This window comes from Pinus tabuliformis, chromosome J (assembly GCF_031772625.1).
Source record: "Pinus tabuliformis cultivar Carrire ecotype Pingquan chromosome J, CPIR1, whole genome shotgun sequence".
Taxonomy (NCBI): domain Eukaryota; kingdom Viridiplantae; phylum Streptophyta; class Pinopsida; order Pinales; family Pinaceae; genus Pinus; species Pinus tabuliformis.
Window position 1 is genome coordinate 1,381,419,667 of NC_142295.1, and position 18,317 is coordinate 1,381,437,983.

Here is an 18,317-nt window from a genome sequence, read left to right on the forward strand (position 1 = left end):
CAAAGACTTGTCCCGATGCGATGCGCAATCGGGAATCGGGTATCGCGGCAATCTCACCCAAGTCTTATTGCGCTCAAAGCTTTTCGCCGATGCGATATCGCATTCGGCGATCGGTGATATCCAATACACACCATTAAAGCACACTAATTACATCCCCGATTGCGATCCGATAAAGCGCGGTTTTCAACGAAGAGCCGTTAAGTGATGGGATGGCACAATTCATTTGTAATAAAGGCTTGATCTCTCACGCAATCCTTCATCTACGCTCAACCGCCAAAACGTCCATTGCATGCTTAAGTGAATCGTTCACCCGAATAACGATATAATGGGCATTTAAGAAATGACGGATTGAAAACGGCTAATTAATAAGATCATGTCCTAAAATCTTTTCACGGATTGTATACGCGCCCATTTTAAAAGCTAAATCCTTCAGTTACGCATCTATTCATATGTGCTGTATCACTTAAGAGTTTTTTATCGCTATCTCTGTGTATTACGCCCAATTGCCTCTTTGTGCAGAATTCATTCACGGAAGCTAGGCCTGAGAAGATGGGAAAGAAGTCCAAGAAGACTGCAGGTTCTTCCGCAACACCAACTGCGGGACAAGCGGCCGCAAACAAGAAGAAGGGACTAATATCCGATACCACATGCACGGGACTCACCAGAGTGACTTGGCAGGGTACTTATAACCTAATTGAAGCTGAGCAACCACAAAGGATAGTGACAGAAGCTAGTGTGGACTTACTCAAGAAGTCTGATGCGACTCTCAAAGATTTGGCCGACTCTTTCCTTCACAGGATAGCAGCCAAAGATCAAATTCTTCCTTATACAGACGTTGTGCGATGGGCGATTGAAGAAATCCCCATATTGGACAGGACTTTTAATAGAAGAGATGGGAGGATTTTCGGATCATTCAAGCCAGAAGACCTAAGGCAAATGTATCATTTGCCTGAACCAGAGAAAATATATAACAAAGACTTCTTGGAGAAGTTCGCAAGCGAGAATGAGATCGAATCTGAACCTATCAAAGATTGGAGGCAAAACCCCAACAAGCACAAGCATGAATCCTCCGGTAAGTACTCGGTCGATTCTTTGGCTTCTCCTTATTGTTATGCGGGGATTATGATGTGTAGGCTGTGGGGATTGCATGATTCTGCCAATTTTACCATTGAAATGGTTCCTTTAATGGAGGCAGCAGTAAATAGTTGGATGATGGATTGGGCTACTATCCTTTCGGATAAATTAGCAGTAGCTGTTCGTGATTTTAGGTCTCAGTCTGTTGTTTCAGAAAGGAAAATGCCCCCGTTCTACTATAGTGCATATATCCTAGACACTCTTTGTTTTAATTCTGAATTTCCTGTTCTCGGGTGGAGGTGGACTGCACAGGACCCTTCACCCATTCATATATATCATCAAAAATTGTGGAAGTCTTCTTATAAAGACCACCTGTATCAAATCTGTAATGGTTTCATGGTCCCCATTTACTATTCCATTTTTGATAAACCCATTTCAAAAATTTCCTATCAAGCTTCCTCTGATTTACCAGTAGTAGCAAGTTGGTTTGGAGAAGAAAATTTCACCTATATCAGAGTTTTCGGCAGCAAAGCCGACCCACATGTTCTTCCTCTTTATGTTCCAGATAAGCTGCTAACAAGGGAGATTGCATATCAGATCATGGCTGAAAGTACTACACAGACTCTCAAAATAGAAAAGAAGAGAGGATGGCCATCTTTTCCCTTCAGATGTGGCGTTTATACTCTGCATGATCTTAAACATGCAGAAAAGGAAGCCATGAAGCTCCAGTCTTTAACGCTGGCCACGATCCCAAACAGACCATACGACCCAAAAAAGACTGCTTACAATGCATTAGAGCAGGCCAAATTAACAAGGTTTGAGCATCAGAAGGATATGTTTGATGACCTGTTCATTGCCTCTGAGACAATAGGTCATGTTAAAGAACTTGCTAAGATGTGATATAATGATGAGGGATTAACTGAGTTCAATAAACTCAGAGAACAGAGGTTGCAAACTCTGCCTCTGCATTTACTGGCAACATCCCCAGCAACATCATCAAGCCGACCTGTTCAAGAACAGGAGGAGCAGCAGAAGAAGCAACGGGAGGAGCAGCAGAGAAAAGAGCAGGCAGAAAGGCTAGAGAAAGAACAAGCCGAGAAACAGCATAGAATACAAATGGAACAAGAAGAAAGAAGGAAGAAAGAACTGGCAGATAGGCAGAAAAGGGAGCAAGAAGAACAACAAAAGAAGGAACAGGAAAAAAAACAGAGGAGAGAAAAAGAGGAGCAGCAGAGGAAAGAGCAGGAGAAAGAGCAGCAGAAGCAAACCACCAATGTAGACACTACTATAGACCCCAATTTATTACAAGAATGGCAGCAATTTCACTCCATCATCAGTGGATTGGAATGTTCAAAAAATGGGGATAATTCTAAGACAAACGATACACAGGATGTTACCTCTCCTCAGGTTCTAAGTGGAACCAGCGGCCCACCAAGTTCTAAAGAAGTTGAAGTTATTCCAAAAGACCCCTCTGATCAAATTATTCTACAAATAGAAGATATTCCACCATTGGATGTTTTCTACAGCCCAAGACACAGGGCAATTGTAAAGCGGTCAAGGAAGAGACGAAGGATTGATCAACCTTCTATCTTCCCCGAACAAACGGTCACGGGTAATGTAGTATGGAAGGAGGAATTGGATCCCTCCGATGACTTAACAAAGCTATCACAGTATGCAGGCGTTTATTCGGCGGCAACAATTGACAAAGCATCGGAGGTGAGCCTTCTATTGAAGAATAAGGACCAAGAAATCCTTGCGTTACAGGCAGAATTGGTTGAAATAAGGCAAAAAGCAGCACAAGCCGAAGAACAGTTGCTGGCGCAACAGCAAGAGAACGATCAGTTGACTCAGCAATTGCGAGCGGAAAGGCAAAGGATCGATCAGGGTGCGATCCAGAAACAAAAAGAATTGTCGGAGGCATTGGAGAATTTGAGAGTGGCGAATGAGCAAATGATAAAGAACAAGACGAGCAGATTGCTCAAATGTCATCGCAGCTGGAAAAGATGAAGGGTGCATCGCAGGTAAAAGAGTTTAAAACAGAGGCATTATTGATAAACAATGCGTTGATAGCTCAGGTCAGACTCTTGTGTCAACAGATGGATCAAGCTGAGTCCCTATGTGAGCTAACTACAACGATAAATCAACAGGTAGAAAAGGCCAGGACTGAACTAGATCAAGCGGACGAGGCCATTACTGCACATCTTGACTGGCAAGATACTGATTTGGGAAAAGCAGCAAAATTGCCCAGGATTAATGAAACACAGAAAGACATTCTTTTCACAGAATGGCACACTCAAGTGATGAAAGCAGAAAGGGCGGCTTCAAGGTGTAAAACAACCGCCAGCAATCTAGTGGATCTAGTCAATAACACTCTTTACCTGGCCAATATGATTTCTCAATGTACACCGGGAAAGATAACAACTCCAAATGCATTAGAGCTAACATGCTACCCTGAATTAGAAGAAAAAGGAAGATTAATCGCTGGAGTTAAAACCTTATCCTTAGATGCATATTGGCTCTTTTTTATCAAGCCACATACACAGAGATCTGCCCTAAAGTGCCTTACAGACGCAATCGGTTGTATAATTCCCGATATCCAAGATGCCACCTACGCTGCACAGCTCAGTTTGCGCCTCAACAAACCTCCGGAAGTTGAGCCAATGCTTGCAATTAATCAACTCAGATTCAAAGGAAAGCAGCCGACTTAATGAGTCACCCTCCCGCTTGCCAGATCGCCAGCCAAAACAGGATCAAGAGTTATTGATACCAGCTTAGTAGGATTTCTGTTTAAGTAGATATTTAAATTAGATTAGTATTTATAGACCCTTTCATTGTTTTGGAAAGGGTCGTAAAATTTTGTAACAGACTTAATAGGCTGAAGTTTGCACTACTGTGCTTCAGTCGCTATTCTTTTATGAAATTGGACCAGTTGTTCTGAATTCGACATTAATTTTTTTTTATGCAATTGCGCACTATTTCCTTTGTTGAGGACGATTTCTGTGTTGAAGGAAGAACTGCCAATAGCGATTGATATTTGGGAATGTGCTGTAGCTCATATGGTACTTTTATCTACGTCTGAAGTCATTCTTTTTATATGAATTGTTATGCTATATATTCTTGCTATTATTGAATACATGCATGCGCTATAACAGCAAATCTCTATCTCAGCCCACTATTGGATGTTTTGTGATTTGCATTTCTTTTAATTATGTATGTAACAATGATATAAATGATAGTGTAGTAATTTCGCTGTTATCGCTTTGTGTAACTATTTATGCACAGCAATCTTGAACAATTTAATATCTATGTTTGAAGACAGAGTCATCTATATGCCTGTCTAAAAGCTCAGATCATCAAACGCTACACTTTAGAGATCGATAAAACCCCGGGGTAGATTATAGTTATTATATTCATGCTGATAGTTGTATTTATTCGCTTATCACTAGCATAATCTATAAGTCGCTCATCCATCCCATTTTATCCATTTTTGGGAAACTGGTCCCATTATCCCCAGTCGGAGCCACTATTCCAAACGGAAAAGGAGCTGTACTAAGGTCTGGACCGGGTGGTTTCCCCTATGTTGTTGCAGCGATTTCCGAGGCATCAACACATCTATAATACAAAACTTTAAAGCCTTCATTTTCAAAAATCTTTTCTTGGTCCTGGAAAATCCTGGGGGAGCACACAAGTTTAACAATACAAAGCAAATATCAGTGTACCAAGGGCATTGCAGAAATATTTCACTGATCTGTGGAGTCGCACCTCTCGAGTGACCTTGGGAAAATCAAGATTTGTCCTAGCTTTGTTGGCCAACTAACTTGCTTGATGAGTGAAATAATAACCAGACACAAAGATATTTCCAATGAGCTATCATGATCTCAATTTGGAGTTGAGGAAGACCTTCAAACGTTGATTGCAACAACACTTTACATTTAGGTAGCCTCATTTTGCATATTTTGACCAGTCTTGGGAGATTTGATGTTTGATAGGGAAAATGAACTCCAAATTGAGAACTTAAAAATGTTTTAGAAATTAGACTCAACACACTTTCAATGAGCCATCATACACCCAATTTGGATACTGGGACGGCCTCCAAAATCGGTCTGCAAAATGGCGCTGCGCATCAAATTTTGCAACACAGGAAATTTCATCCAGTGGCGCTGCGCATTGAGCTGGCTTGGAATTTTGAAGAACGACTTACATTTTTGGATTCCTCATGAAAAGAAAACCAATCCCAAAAAATTTCATCAAATTTGGAGGAGATTTGGATCACCTAAAGGGCAAAAAACACCTAAAAAATGCCCTCTCTGCCACTTTTTGGACCCACAGGAAGTAGTCTTGAGAGAAGTGTTTTTGAAGGGGCATATGGACTCCAAATCAAAAAATTTCAGATGTCCTAGAAAGTAGACAGACAGAGCGTTCCAAAAAGCCATCTTGGAGCTAATTTGGTGAAGGGGAAAGCCTTTAAACTCAGCCTTGAAGTGGCATTACGCATCAGGCAAATGGTGCCACGCATCAGGCAAAATTTTGCTAATTTTGCTCAAAAACTCAGAATTTCACCTATTTTTCTACCAGTTTGACTTTTTCTCTCTCATGGTCAAACTCATGATGTAAATTTATGTACTTTTATGTAAAAATTATGAAAATTGACTCAAGGAGGTAGATACATCATGTATAGGTGGTTTTGAACTCAATGAATCAGTTTCCATAGTTTTAGAGACAAGTTGTTCCACTGCCTATTTTTCAGTTCCTAGTTTAGATCTTGTTGAAACAGCTCCTTGACTCATGGATTCAACCCCTGATGGCTAGAATAGGTGGTTTGATGCCTATATCTTGTACTTTCTTAGTCATTTGTCAAAGTTGAACTCTTGTGGATGCTTTGAGCACTATTGTACATCATCTCTGCAATTTGGCAAAGGAAATATACCAAGGTTTGCAGCATTTTGTGGGATTCTTGTGGAAAGGTGACTTAGTATTGTTTTTCCTTCTGTAATTCATGTTATTATATATTTATGTGTGCCATTATCTCTCTCTCTTCTGCTTAACTAAATGAATCAAGTATAAAGGTGGAAATCATTGATGTTGCAGTGCTCTGCCTTAGTGTTTCATTGGTTTTACATGTTTTCTACTGTTTGAAGAGGACTCATGACACATTCATGACCTCTCCAACTCCTCACCAGTCTCAAGACTCACCATTACACCTAATCTGAATTACTAAAGCATTTTCCTACCTCGCCCCACAGAAAACTCTGCAAGACTGAGTTCATTCCCCGAACCCAAAACTACCTTTCACATTTGATCCAACAATCAACCATAAAACTCTATCAAACTCCTCTAAACATATACCTAGCCTAAAATTAGTATTTACAACAGTCATATCTAGCATTATTTGCCATATTTTTTTGAGATTGACAAGGAGAGAGACCTCTCCCGACCTGGTAGGGCTAGCTACCAGGTTAAGTGTGGTTTGATGTCACCCTAGACCTGTCTTTCTCAGCCTGAGGTAGATTTAGGCCATAACATTACCCATTTTTGTAGAGATAGCAAAAAAGTGACCCAATTTTGGAAAGGGGTGATGCAGAACACACATGTTTTTTTAGAGCATATTTTTTGGCACTTTAAATTCTTTTATGTACATTATGTTTTAGAATGGTAGTGATTTTCATGTTGATTTTAAAAAGTGGTAATTTTTCATCAGGCGCTTTTTTTAAACAACCTATTTTTTGACTTTAAATTTTATAATATACGAAATGTAAATAATTATTTTCTAAATTTAATAATTTTTGAAGTGGTCTTCTTCTTCGTATTTTCTTGTTTTTTTTTTTTTTTTTTTTTTTGTAGTGAGGTTTTTATTGTTTTGCATATTTAAAGAAGAAGGTCGATATTTTGAATTTTCGATATTCTACATATTTATACATCGTTAATTAATTTTTCAATCCACATGAAATAATTGTCTCTAAAAAACAATATTTCTAACAATTGACATAAAAATAACCATTTTTAACATAAATATAACTAAAAAACTACTCGTTTTGATCATTTTTTGTAATTTTTTACTAGAAATGACATGTCAAAATCACAATTTTTATAGGAAACATTTATCTAAAAATGGTTAAATAATAGTTTTTTTTATGAATTTCATGTCAAAAAAATAATAATAATCACTGTTTTTTTCAAAAAATAATTATTAACATAAAAATTAATGCGAAAATCACATAATACAAATATTGAACGCATAACAACCTTAATTGAGTGCTTATTCTTCTCATAAAATGTCAAAGTCAAAACATTACAATATAACTAATTAATAGTTACAAAAAATGAGCTTGATTTCCAAGCGTAACTTAAATTTAATCAACAATGTCACATAATCCAAACTCTTTGTCCTCTAGAGTTTCATCATTGTCTTCTTCCAAAATATTTTCTGCTTCATTTTGTTCATTTTCCTCTTCTAATGGATCTTTGATGTCTGTGAATCTCCCAATATATGCCTTTCCAATCTGTTATCACTTAGGTTGTCCCCAGGTTGGAGTAAGGGATACGGCCGAGGTAACCACAAACCAACTTTGGATTGCAGGTTCTAGCCCACCTGCAATCAGAGAGGGCTCTCTCTTTGGGATTTAGCTTTGTTGAAAATGATCTTAGGCTAGCTATTGAGTTTAGGGGTTTTATTTGTTCTCTTTTGGTGAGAAAACTGATATTTCAGGTAGAGAGGCAGAGCACAGTCTGAGTGTTTCAAACCATTGGGCGTGGAGTCGAAGAGGAGGACTGCTGGTGCATTTCCTTGTCACAATAAGGGAAGATAGAGCGAAATAGTTGTGCATGAAACAATGTTTCAGGTTTAAATGATGGAAAGAATGATAAGTAACGAGAGGCAGTTAAGAATCTCTCAATCAGCTTAATAGATGGAGGTAACAGAGCTCTACCTAGGGGCATTTAAGAATCCCCAGATAATTGGCAAACACAGGTGAATCGGAGTAAATATGAGCCAGGAGGAATTCATATTCATAACCAATTCATTCAGAGGAAAACATAAGGAAATAGCAGAAAATGAGCATATAGTGTATTTAAACAAATTCTAAGCTATTCTTTCTTTCTTCTATTTAGATAGTGGTAAACAATAAAACAGAGGTAAGATGCACTTATTGTTTCAGGATGCAGCACAAGAATTCCATCTTCATATCTTCAAAACATTCATTAACAACAGGCAGTTTTCTCTCCAAGCTTTCAGCAATCTTTGGTTATAGAAAAAACTCAGGTATACAATGCGAGTCTCTAGTGAAAATTCTCAATTGACCAACGCTTGAAACAATGTAGAGAGCGGTATATATAGGGAAAAACTCTCTACAACTTCTTTTATTACAACTTGACCTAAACAGGTCTGAAAGAAAGATGATTACTTTAACCTTATCCTATCCAAAATAAATGCATAAAAATATCTCGGGCTGCGCTGAGGGCTGCCTTATCAAAACTGAATAAATGATGTTGTCCCCGGTGGCTTGGTGCAGTGCTTTCTGAAATAAATGTGTATGGGTTTCTGCTTCTTTGCTGTCTGTCTGCATTTAAAGCTTTAACTTTGATTTGAGGGCAAGGATGGGCTTACGCCTCTTGATTTGACTTTCTGGGGGGCTCATAAATGTTCAGGTACTTCGAGCCCCTAAAAAATCTTGGTTGATACTCTTTGACAATAACTAGGCTGTTGTTCTGACGTGTTGTGCGTTAAATCAACATTTAATGGTCGTTGTTCGGCCCTTGGTTTCCTTCAAAACTATCTTCGGCTCCTTCCTGAATGCTTCACGAAGGAAAATGTGTCATTCAGCGCCTTTCGGGCTTGCTGGGGGCTGCGTAATGAAAATATTCCCTAAAGATTCCCCATTCAGGCCTATTTTATCCAGCGTCGCGCATCAAAAACTACCTCAGAAACTAATTCTGGGGCTATGTAGTGCGATTTTCGCCTTTCGCGCTAAAATTGCTGATGACGTTAGCATGATGTCAGCATAACGGACTTCGTACGGTGGATGATGTCAGCATGATGACGTGGCAGGATGACGTGAGAAAGATGACGTCATCACGTACGGAGGTGACGTGGCAGTACGGTAAGGTGACGGTGGCAGGACATGTGGCAGGGTGACTTGGGGGTACAGTGGCGGGAGGCCACGCAGGCGGATGATGCGGCAGGTGACGTGGGGCTTACGTCACAGGGGGAGGGCGGTAAGTGGTTTCTGGGCGCACCGCCTTTGGACAAAGGTGGTTTCGGGGGAAGGGGCTCCGCCACAGCCTAGGAGGTGACGCGTGGCGGGAGTACGGCGGCAATACCGCCCATTTCCAGGATGCTAACCTTCGGGCGCGTCGGGGGACAGGAAGGCCCGCCCACCGTAGATCTGTGGGGTGGGCGATCTAACAGTTGGCGGCTAGGACGAGGCAACGGAGGGATAAGGGGCGGGAATATTCAAGGAATATTCCAATTTTAATATGGCACGGTGGTGGTTTAAAACTTAGGGAATGGCAAAGTTTGTGGGTTATGTGGGTTAATGCGCGCAGATTAATATTTTCAGGGGTGAGACTTTGGGAAAAGGGGAAAATATGGTTTTCTTGGGGGTTTGTGTTGGCGGGATTTGAATATTTACAAGCCCAACTTTAGGGGAAGGGTGGCAACATGGGCATTGTAGAATTAGGGGAATGGCTGTTAGTCTAACCAGGTGTTAGACCAATTCCAAGACACGGATGGGCTAATGGCAGCCCCAGATGGATTGTTTTTTCCCTGACTTAGAAGAAATATGGCTATATTGCCAGGGAGGGGATAGTTACATGGGGGGTTTTATATACATAGTTTTAGTAGGGGAAGGGGAAAACTGATAGGGAGTTATATAGTAGAGTTAGTGGTTAATATGGTGATGATAAGCAGGCGCTAAGGTAAGAGACCTTAGGCTAATCGTCGAGGGAAAAGTGACTCATAAATGAGAAATAAAGAATCCTTGAGTGAAGCAGATCTTCACCAGGACAAATGACATGGAGAATGATGAAACTAAGAGGAATCAAGCAGATCTTGACCTCTTTGGGAAATTAGTAATTGACTTGGGGAATTTAGAAGAAGGGGAATTTAGTGATGTCCAGCTTGCGCTCCTTCAGATGAAAAACTGTCTGCAACTGTGATCTGAAGAAATAAAACACTTTGTAACACAAAATTGATCATAAATCATCGTTCTGCAACCTCACAGCTACCTACCTAGCCTACTCACCTAACATTTTTTCTTCTTTTGATTTGGGTGCACTTAGACTTGCAGACCCATATTTACAATTTTTTTTTCAAATGTCTCCTATCTAAATCTACACTTATTTCTGCCAGGGCCCAGATTAAGCAGTTGGGTCCCTTTGATTCTCTACCTATCTACAAATCTGCCAAGATTAAGCTGTTTGGATAGATACATTCTCTATATTCTAAAAAAGTAAATTGAAACCTAGGGAGACCAAGATTAAACTATTTGGACCTCCCTCTAAAAACTCTTCAAAACTGGAACAACTCATTAAAATTGGAAAACAACAGTGCTATTTGGACTAAGCACACTTCATGGTATCCTGTGGAAATATGGAACACTGCAGCCTGCAAAGTATGACATATTTGGCATGTAAAAATGTCAATCATGAAAAATGAAACCCTGTTGCAACAGGAGGCTAACAATGGCTCCACTTGGGGATGGCTTTTCCTTGTGAAAAGCAAAGAAAAGCAGGTCAGACTGCCTTGATCTTTTGTTTGTTGCTGTAGACTGGAAACACTTTTTCCTTCTGGCTGCTAAAAATGTGAAACTTTGAAATCTGAACCATTCTCTCCTCCACTGAGTTGCTGTGAACTGTATAGCATCGCCTGCTTTCTTCTGTGTGCTTGATGATTATGTGCAATGCTTTGACTGTAAATATTTCCTTTTCTACCGTGAATTGCTTCTAATGTGACAGTTTTTCCTCTTGATGCTTTGCTGAAATTGGTGTAGAGACAGAGCTTTTAAAACTGGAAGACTTGCATTGGCTGTGTCTTTCACAAATTTACTGCTTTTCCTTAAACAATCGACCTGCTTATACAAACATAAAAACAGAGTGCTGATATATACAAGTAAGACTATACAAAGATATATACAAAACTGCATTGTCTCCCTTAAAAGGGGTCATGGTAATGTTTCAGCATACGGCCATTAACAGGGCCTTCTTCAGCAGTGCCGCCCTCTATAGACCTGAGAAAATATGTGTTATTTCCCTGAACAGCAGAAATAACCAATGGTCCTTTCCATAAAAAATAAAACTTGGCATGTTTGCCCTTGTCTTCCCTTCTTGAGTCCCACCTCAGAACTTTGTCACCAACATTGAAATCCTCAGCCTTAGCTCTCTTATCAAACATCTTTTTAAGATTTTCTTGCAAAATTTGAGCTCTGTCATAAACTTGTTCTCTGGTTTGCTGAAGATGAATGGTCTGGTTGATTCTTCTTTGAATGTCATTTGGTTCAGCCTAAATTTCTTGTAACAGTTTGATAGTAGGAATGCCCAGGGATGAAGGAAATCTAGCCTCCATGCCATATACTAGCTCATAAGGACTCATCCCAATGGATCTCTTGCTCGAGAGTCTATCTGCCCATAGGGTGTTCACCAGCTTTTTGTGCCAGTTCTTCTTGTTCTTTTCCAGCACTTTCTTTATGATGTTGATGAGGCTTTTGTTAGATGATTCGGCCAAGCCATTACCCTGAAGTTAATAGGCTGTAGAGTGGCCCAAGGTAATATGAAATGTGTGGCAGAAATTGATCATCGTTTTGGAATTAAAGGCAGCGGCATTGTCAGTGATGATTTTCTCAGGGCAGCCAAATCTAGAAAGGATATTGCACTCAAGGAATTGGATAATGATGGTGTCATTGGCTTGTCTGCAGGGAATGGCTTCAACCCACTTGGTGAAATAGTCAATGGTTGTTAGGATCCATTTGTGCTGGCCTGAGGAAGAGGGATGGATTTCTCCAATGAAGTCAAGACCCCATTGTTGAAAAGGTTTTTCTGTTCATATAGGTTTAAGGGGCAGGGGTAACAACTTTCTCTTGCCCTCAAAGATTTGGCACTTGTGACATGACATGGAAAACTTTTTTACATCTGCAAAAAGAGAGGGCCAATAGAAACCTGCCCTTAAAATTTTATCAGCAGTGGACTTCCAGTATAGATGTCCTCCACAGTCACCTGCATGGAATTCTTTCATGACATTATTAGTTTCATTCATGGTTAAACAATTAAGCAGTATACCTTCATGATTTCTCCAAAATAATGCACCATCTATAATACAAAACTTTAAAGCCTTCATTTTCAAAAATCTTTTCTTGGTCCTGGACAATCCTAGGGGAGCACACAGGTTTAACAATACAAAGCAAATATCAGTGTACCAAGGGCATTGCAGAAATATTTCACTGATCTGTGGAGTCGCCAGCTTCGATTCCTTGTCCAGTTGGTTAATGTCTAAGTCTTGAAAATTTGTTTCGGACATCAGTTTAGCTAAACCTTGTCCCTTTATTAGCTTGGTTGGTTTTATTTCTATGTCATATTCAAGGATGCTTGCAATCCACTTGCCTCTTTGCCTTCTAATCCTTCTTGTGTCAATATGTCTTTTACCGCAGCATGTGGCACATAAGCAATCATGTGTGAATACAGAATGTACACTCTAAAATCCTTGATGGCCTTAACGAGTGCATAGGCCTGCTTTTCCATTATTGGGTACTTCAAAGGGGCATCTCTTAATGCTCGGCTGAAGAAAGCGATTGGCTTTTCAGCTCCTTGTTCATCCTTTTGCAAAAGGACAGCGGCTATTGTGTGATCAGATGCAAACGAAAATATGATAAAATCTTTCTCAAACTGTGGGCTGGTGAGTACAGGGGTTTGGGTTAATGCAGCTTTGATACTTTCAAATGCTTGCTTGGTTTCTAGGGACCATCTTACCTTGGCATCCTTCTTCAACGTGTTGCTTAAAAATCATATTAGTTCAGCTAGATTTGGAATAAATCTTCTTAGATTTGCCCAAAAGCCTCCCAGAAAAATTCTGTTAGAAAAAACCACCACAAATCTACATGGTGGGAAGGAGCTCAAAAAGAACACTACACTGTCATCAAAGAAGAATACTCTACAGAAAAATCTGAATCACAAGAAAGTGGGCAAGAAAGAAACAACTCTCAAGACAAGCAGGGAGAAAGCCCCGCCCAACAAATCAACAGTTATGAGGATTCGAATACTGCACAAAATAAATCTTCATTTAACAGCAAAGCAGATCTCCTACACCAATATTCTTCTTCGACTATCTTCAAAAGGACGAACATAATAGATCGCGAAGCTAAGATGCCAATGTCCCTAGAACCAGAAGAGATGAAGGAGATCCAAGATAAAGGAAGTTGGAAGACCGTAGAGAAAAAAAAGAAAGCTACAGCACCAATCTCGCCAAGAAAGACGAGGAGCCAGATAATTAAAGACTAAGAACATTATAGGTCCGATAGACCAATTTGGTCTCAGTGGACGTTAACCACCACCATCACCATCTTAGGAAGTTGATCTTTCCAAGGAATGCTTGCAGCTCTTTTATGTTTCTTGGATATGGAATTTGGAGGATGGCTTGGATTCTTTCAGGGTCAATTCTGATCCCATCTTTTGATATGATGTGTCCAAGTAACTTGCCTTCTTCGAGGCCAAATAGGGACTTCTTGGGATTCAAGGAAATGCCATATTTCCTACATGTCATGAATATTTGCCTAAGGTGCTTGAGATGTTCTTCATCAGATTTGGAAAATGGGGTCAAGTCATCAAGATAGACAACTAGGAAGTCATGTATTTCTTTGGCAAATGCAATATCCATTGCTCGCTGAAAAGTTGCACCAGCGTTTTTTAGTCCAAATGGCATCTTTACATACTTGAATGTTCCCTACGGTGTGGTAAAAGCAGTTTTGTCCTGGTCATCCGCGTGAACAAGTATTTGGTTGAAACCTGAAAAACCATCTAGCAAAGAGATTCTAGATGACCCCAGTACTCTCTGCAAGATGTGATCCATTTTAGGCAAAGGGTAATGGTCTTTTAGGGAGACTTGGTTTAAATTTCTGAGATCTACACAAAGTCTGATTTCACCTGTTTTTTTTCTTGTAGGAAAAAGATTGGATACCCATTCAGAAAATCTGATGGGCGCTATGATGCCTGCTTCAAACATCCTCTTTACTTCCTTCTCAATTGGGGGAAGAAGCATAGGGTTGATTCTTCTAAGTTTCTACTTGAAGGGTTTCTGGTTCGGTTTTAAGGGGATTGTGTGTTGGATCACCGAGGTGTCATAGGATTTCAAATCCTCATAGCTCCAAGAAAATACATCTTGGAACTCTTTGAACAAGTCAATGTAATTGGGCTTTTGATCGGGTGGAAAATTTTTGGACAATTGGATCATTTTTGGATTTTTTGTCGTCCCAATGTTGTGTTCTTCTATATCAGTGTTAATGGGTTGCAATTTTGGCTTTCTAGGAACCTCATTGGCGTCGAACATGTCTTCTAATGGGGTTAGGCCAGCAAGCAAAAATTTATCCTTTAAGTCAATGATTTCTGCCTCTGCTTTGGCAATGTCTTCCAAATGCATTTGTTTCAGCTGTTCTATGTTTTCTTTGTCAAAAACAATCAGGTTCAGGGTTTTCTTGCCTGTTGCAGCTGTTATAGCTTGCTGATCTTCATTTGTTTGTTGTTCTGAATCTGTCATAGCATCCAAGTCGATGTTAACATTTGAAAACTCATGCTCAAGGGTAAGGAAATTATTAATCTGGGCACCATTTTCGAATACTTGCCAATCTTTGATGTTATTTGGGACAGCGGGCCTATGTTTTATTTCAGCTGTGAAGTGATGGTTTGGATCAAAAGGAAGCTTGCACGTACTAGCAAAGGTGGCTAGGCTGTGTGCATGAATGTTATGTTCTCTTGAAATTTTGGCCAGCTTGAATTCAGTGAATGCATTGAGTATGTTAGTAGCAGCAGTCCTATAGGCTCTCATTCTATTGTCATTGGTAACAAAATTACCTTTCATTTTTTGTATGATTAAATCAAAGTCTCCTAAAATAGAAACTTTTGTAGCTCCTAGAGCTTTGAGCAGTTTAAGGCCTAGTAGCAGAGCCTCATATTCTGCCATGTTATTTGTGTATTTAAAATCCAGTCTGTAGGCATGACCTTCTGCATGGTTGTTATATGTATTGTGAATCCAGACACCTGCCCCTGCTCCTAACTTGTTAACAGAGCCATCAAACTCTAAATACCATGTGATTTCTTGCTTGTGGTTTGTACTAAGAGTTTCAGCTAATTTAGGATTGGGCAGATTTACAATTTCTATTTGGGGAAGTTCTTCTTACATGCTGGTTGCAATAACTGTTGTGACATTTTCATCAGTGTGTGCAACCGATTATTCATTGATTTGTGCTTGTTGTTCTTGAGCCAAGGGCTCATTATCAGTTGGATAATTTGTATCATCATTAAACAAAATAAAGGAATCCATATCAGAATGGATTGAATAAATGGGAAAATTTTCAGGCTTGCTCTCACTACTCACCACATATTTCATCAGTGTTTCTCTATACAGTCTCTTTGGTTGCCCAAAGACTAAAATGGTGGCATAGGAGAGGTCTAGTTGAAGGGATCCTTGCAGCTTTGCTTCCCATGATCTTGATAGGAGCATACCGTATTTTGGTGGAATGTCAGCAACCACTACATCCATGAGGATGGTCTTATTTGGATATTGGACTAAGGATACACACAGGTCTTTGATGAGGCCTAAACATTTCACTTGACATGAGTCAAATGAGTACAAGTCTTTGTAAGGTCTTGTAATGTCAAGGTTCAGTTTTTCCATAACTGCTTTGGGCATTAGATTGTGCGATGCCCCTGAGTCAAACATAGCATTGTGCAAAACTTTGTCATGTATATGCAAACTGACATAAAAGGGTGGGACAGGTCTATGTGTTGACTTTCCATTCACTTATGGGCCAAACAGCAGTTCAGGGGAATCATCCAAAACATTTACATCGTCCTTGTTTTCTGAAATTTGAAGTGACCTTTGAATTTGTTGCCTATATACATCGTGTTTGGCAAGTTCTGAGAGGGGGATGGATATTTTCAACTTAGCTATTTATGCCTCTAAATTAAATGGCTTTTCCAATGGAGTCTTGTTGTTGATAAAGGCAGTTTTTTCCTTTTCATTTAAATTATCTGCGATTTGCTCTTGTTTATCAGTGTTATGAGGACTGATAGCTTGCGGTTTTTTAGTTTCAGGAAAGTTTTTTGGAACATTGTTCGAGCTTTATTTCAAGGGAGAAGGTGGCAAAGGCTGATCTTTGGAAGGCTATATTTCTGTTATGTCTTCTACAGTAACTTGATGCGGGGTTTGAAAATTTGTATCAGCTGGTTTTGTTATGACAGCCTTACCTTTGGTCTTGTTGGGCTGTTTGCCATCCTTTGTTTTACTAGGTTCCGAAATGTCAATGGTCCTAGTTCTTAGCTTATATTGTTTGTGTACTTCATACACAGCAGTATCATATCCTTGTTTAAAATCAAAAGACTCACCAGATTTAGTTTGAAACTGATTGTAATCGAGTTCATTTTGGTCTTCTTGGGACAGGACAGTTTTGTGCTCACCCTTTAGATCCATCAGGTTCATGTGAGTGTCCTCTATGGGTTCACTAGAAGTAGATCCTTCAACGTAGTTATCTTGAAAAGGGGGTCTTATGTCATGGTCTTGGTTAGACCTACCAGCATTTGTGTTCTACGTTTTCCTAAAATTTGGATTCCTTATGGTATTGTACTGTTGTCCTTCCCATGATGCTTTTCTCTCAACATTTTCTACTCTTTCTTCTAGCCTTTGTAGGCCATTGATAATAGCATCAAGCTTTTGATCAAAGGCTGAGGGTTCTTCCTTAAAGGTGGTTCTTCTTTCCATTCTAGCTCTGTTTCTCTTGGCAATTAAGTTAGCCTCAACACTGACAGCAACGTTTTGCATGTCTGCAAGGGTCTGAGGAGCTCTTTCTTTTAACTGGTATGCCATATCAGGGTCAAGACCATCCGGAAATTTGTACAAGGCCAGATCAGGGGGAGGCCTTAGGTTCTGAGGTATTGCGTTATATAAATTATTGAATCTTGCACAGTACTCCAAAACAGTCTCTTGAGGACCTCGTTTAATTGTATCATATTCTGCTAGTATGTGTAAGGGGTCTTTCTTTTTCTCCCATCTGTTGGTAAAGGATTGGTAAAGCTCATCTAGGGTGGTTATGGAATTTGCAGCAAGTGATCTGAACCAGGTTCTGACATCACCTGTTAAGCTCTGAGCAAAAATTCTCATTCTCACGCTATCATCATCTATTTCGTAGTTTTCAAAATAGTCTTGCATCTTTTTGGTGTGCTGAATGGCAGTAAAAGGGCCAGTACTATCAAAATATGTGATTTTAGATTGGTACTCTTGAGGTAATGCCATAGCATTAGCAGGTAATTACAGGGGTGCATATCTATTAGCCATATTGGCAAGGATAAGTGGAACAACGGGGATAAATGGACCAACTGGAGTAACGGGGATAACTAGGATAATAGGAGCAACTGGAACGCTGGAAACAACAGTAGTGGTAGTATGTGCAGTGAATGAAGGTGTGGAAGGAGGAGTTCGAGGTGTGGATGATGAACTAGGGGAAACAGGGGCTGAACGAAACAAAACCTTGACAAGAGTCGGAATACAACTAGGGTAAGCTATTTCAGGAGTTTTATCAGCGAAATTTTCCTGTCTTTCTTGCTTCTTAAGGATCTTCGGGATTATGTTAGGGTTCTCAAAAACAGCTGGAGGGTTTGGATCGGGATTTGACCTTGTATATCGTAGATTCTTCTTGGGAGCCAGCTTCCGAATTGTTTTTTTGGGTATTTTTGTGGGAATATTTTTGTAATTAACAAGGGACAGATCAGATTTTGGAATGATTGTGTATATCTTAAAACTAGCATGAAGATTGACTAAAGCAGCTTTTATTTACTTCTGCTAATGTAAAACAGAAACAGTTTCAAAGGCTTCCTGGCTGACATTCAGGCTTCATCTGTAGTTTTAAGAAATATACAACAATTAGAAAATCGACCTTTTTACAGGAGATCTTTCCAAACTTCTTTGTGAAATTAACTGAGGATGATCCCCAGTGGAGTCGCCATTATGTTATCACTCAGGTTGTCCCCAGGTTGGAGTAAGGGATACGGCC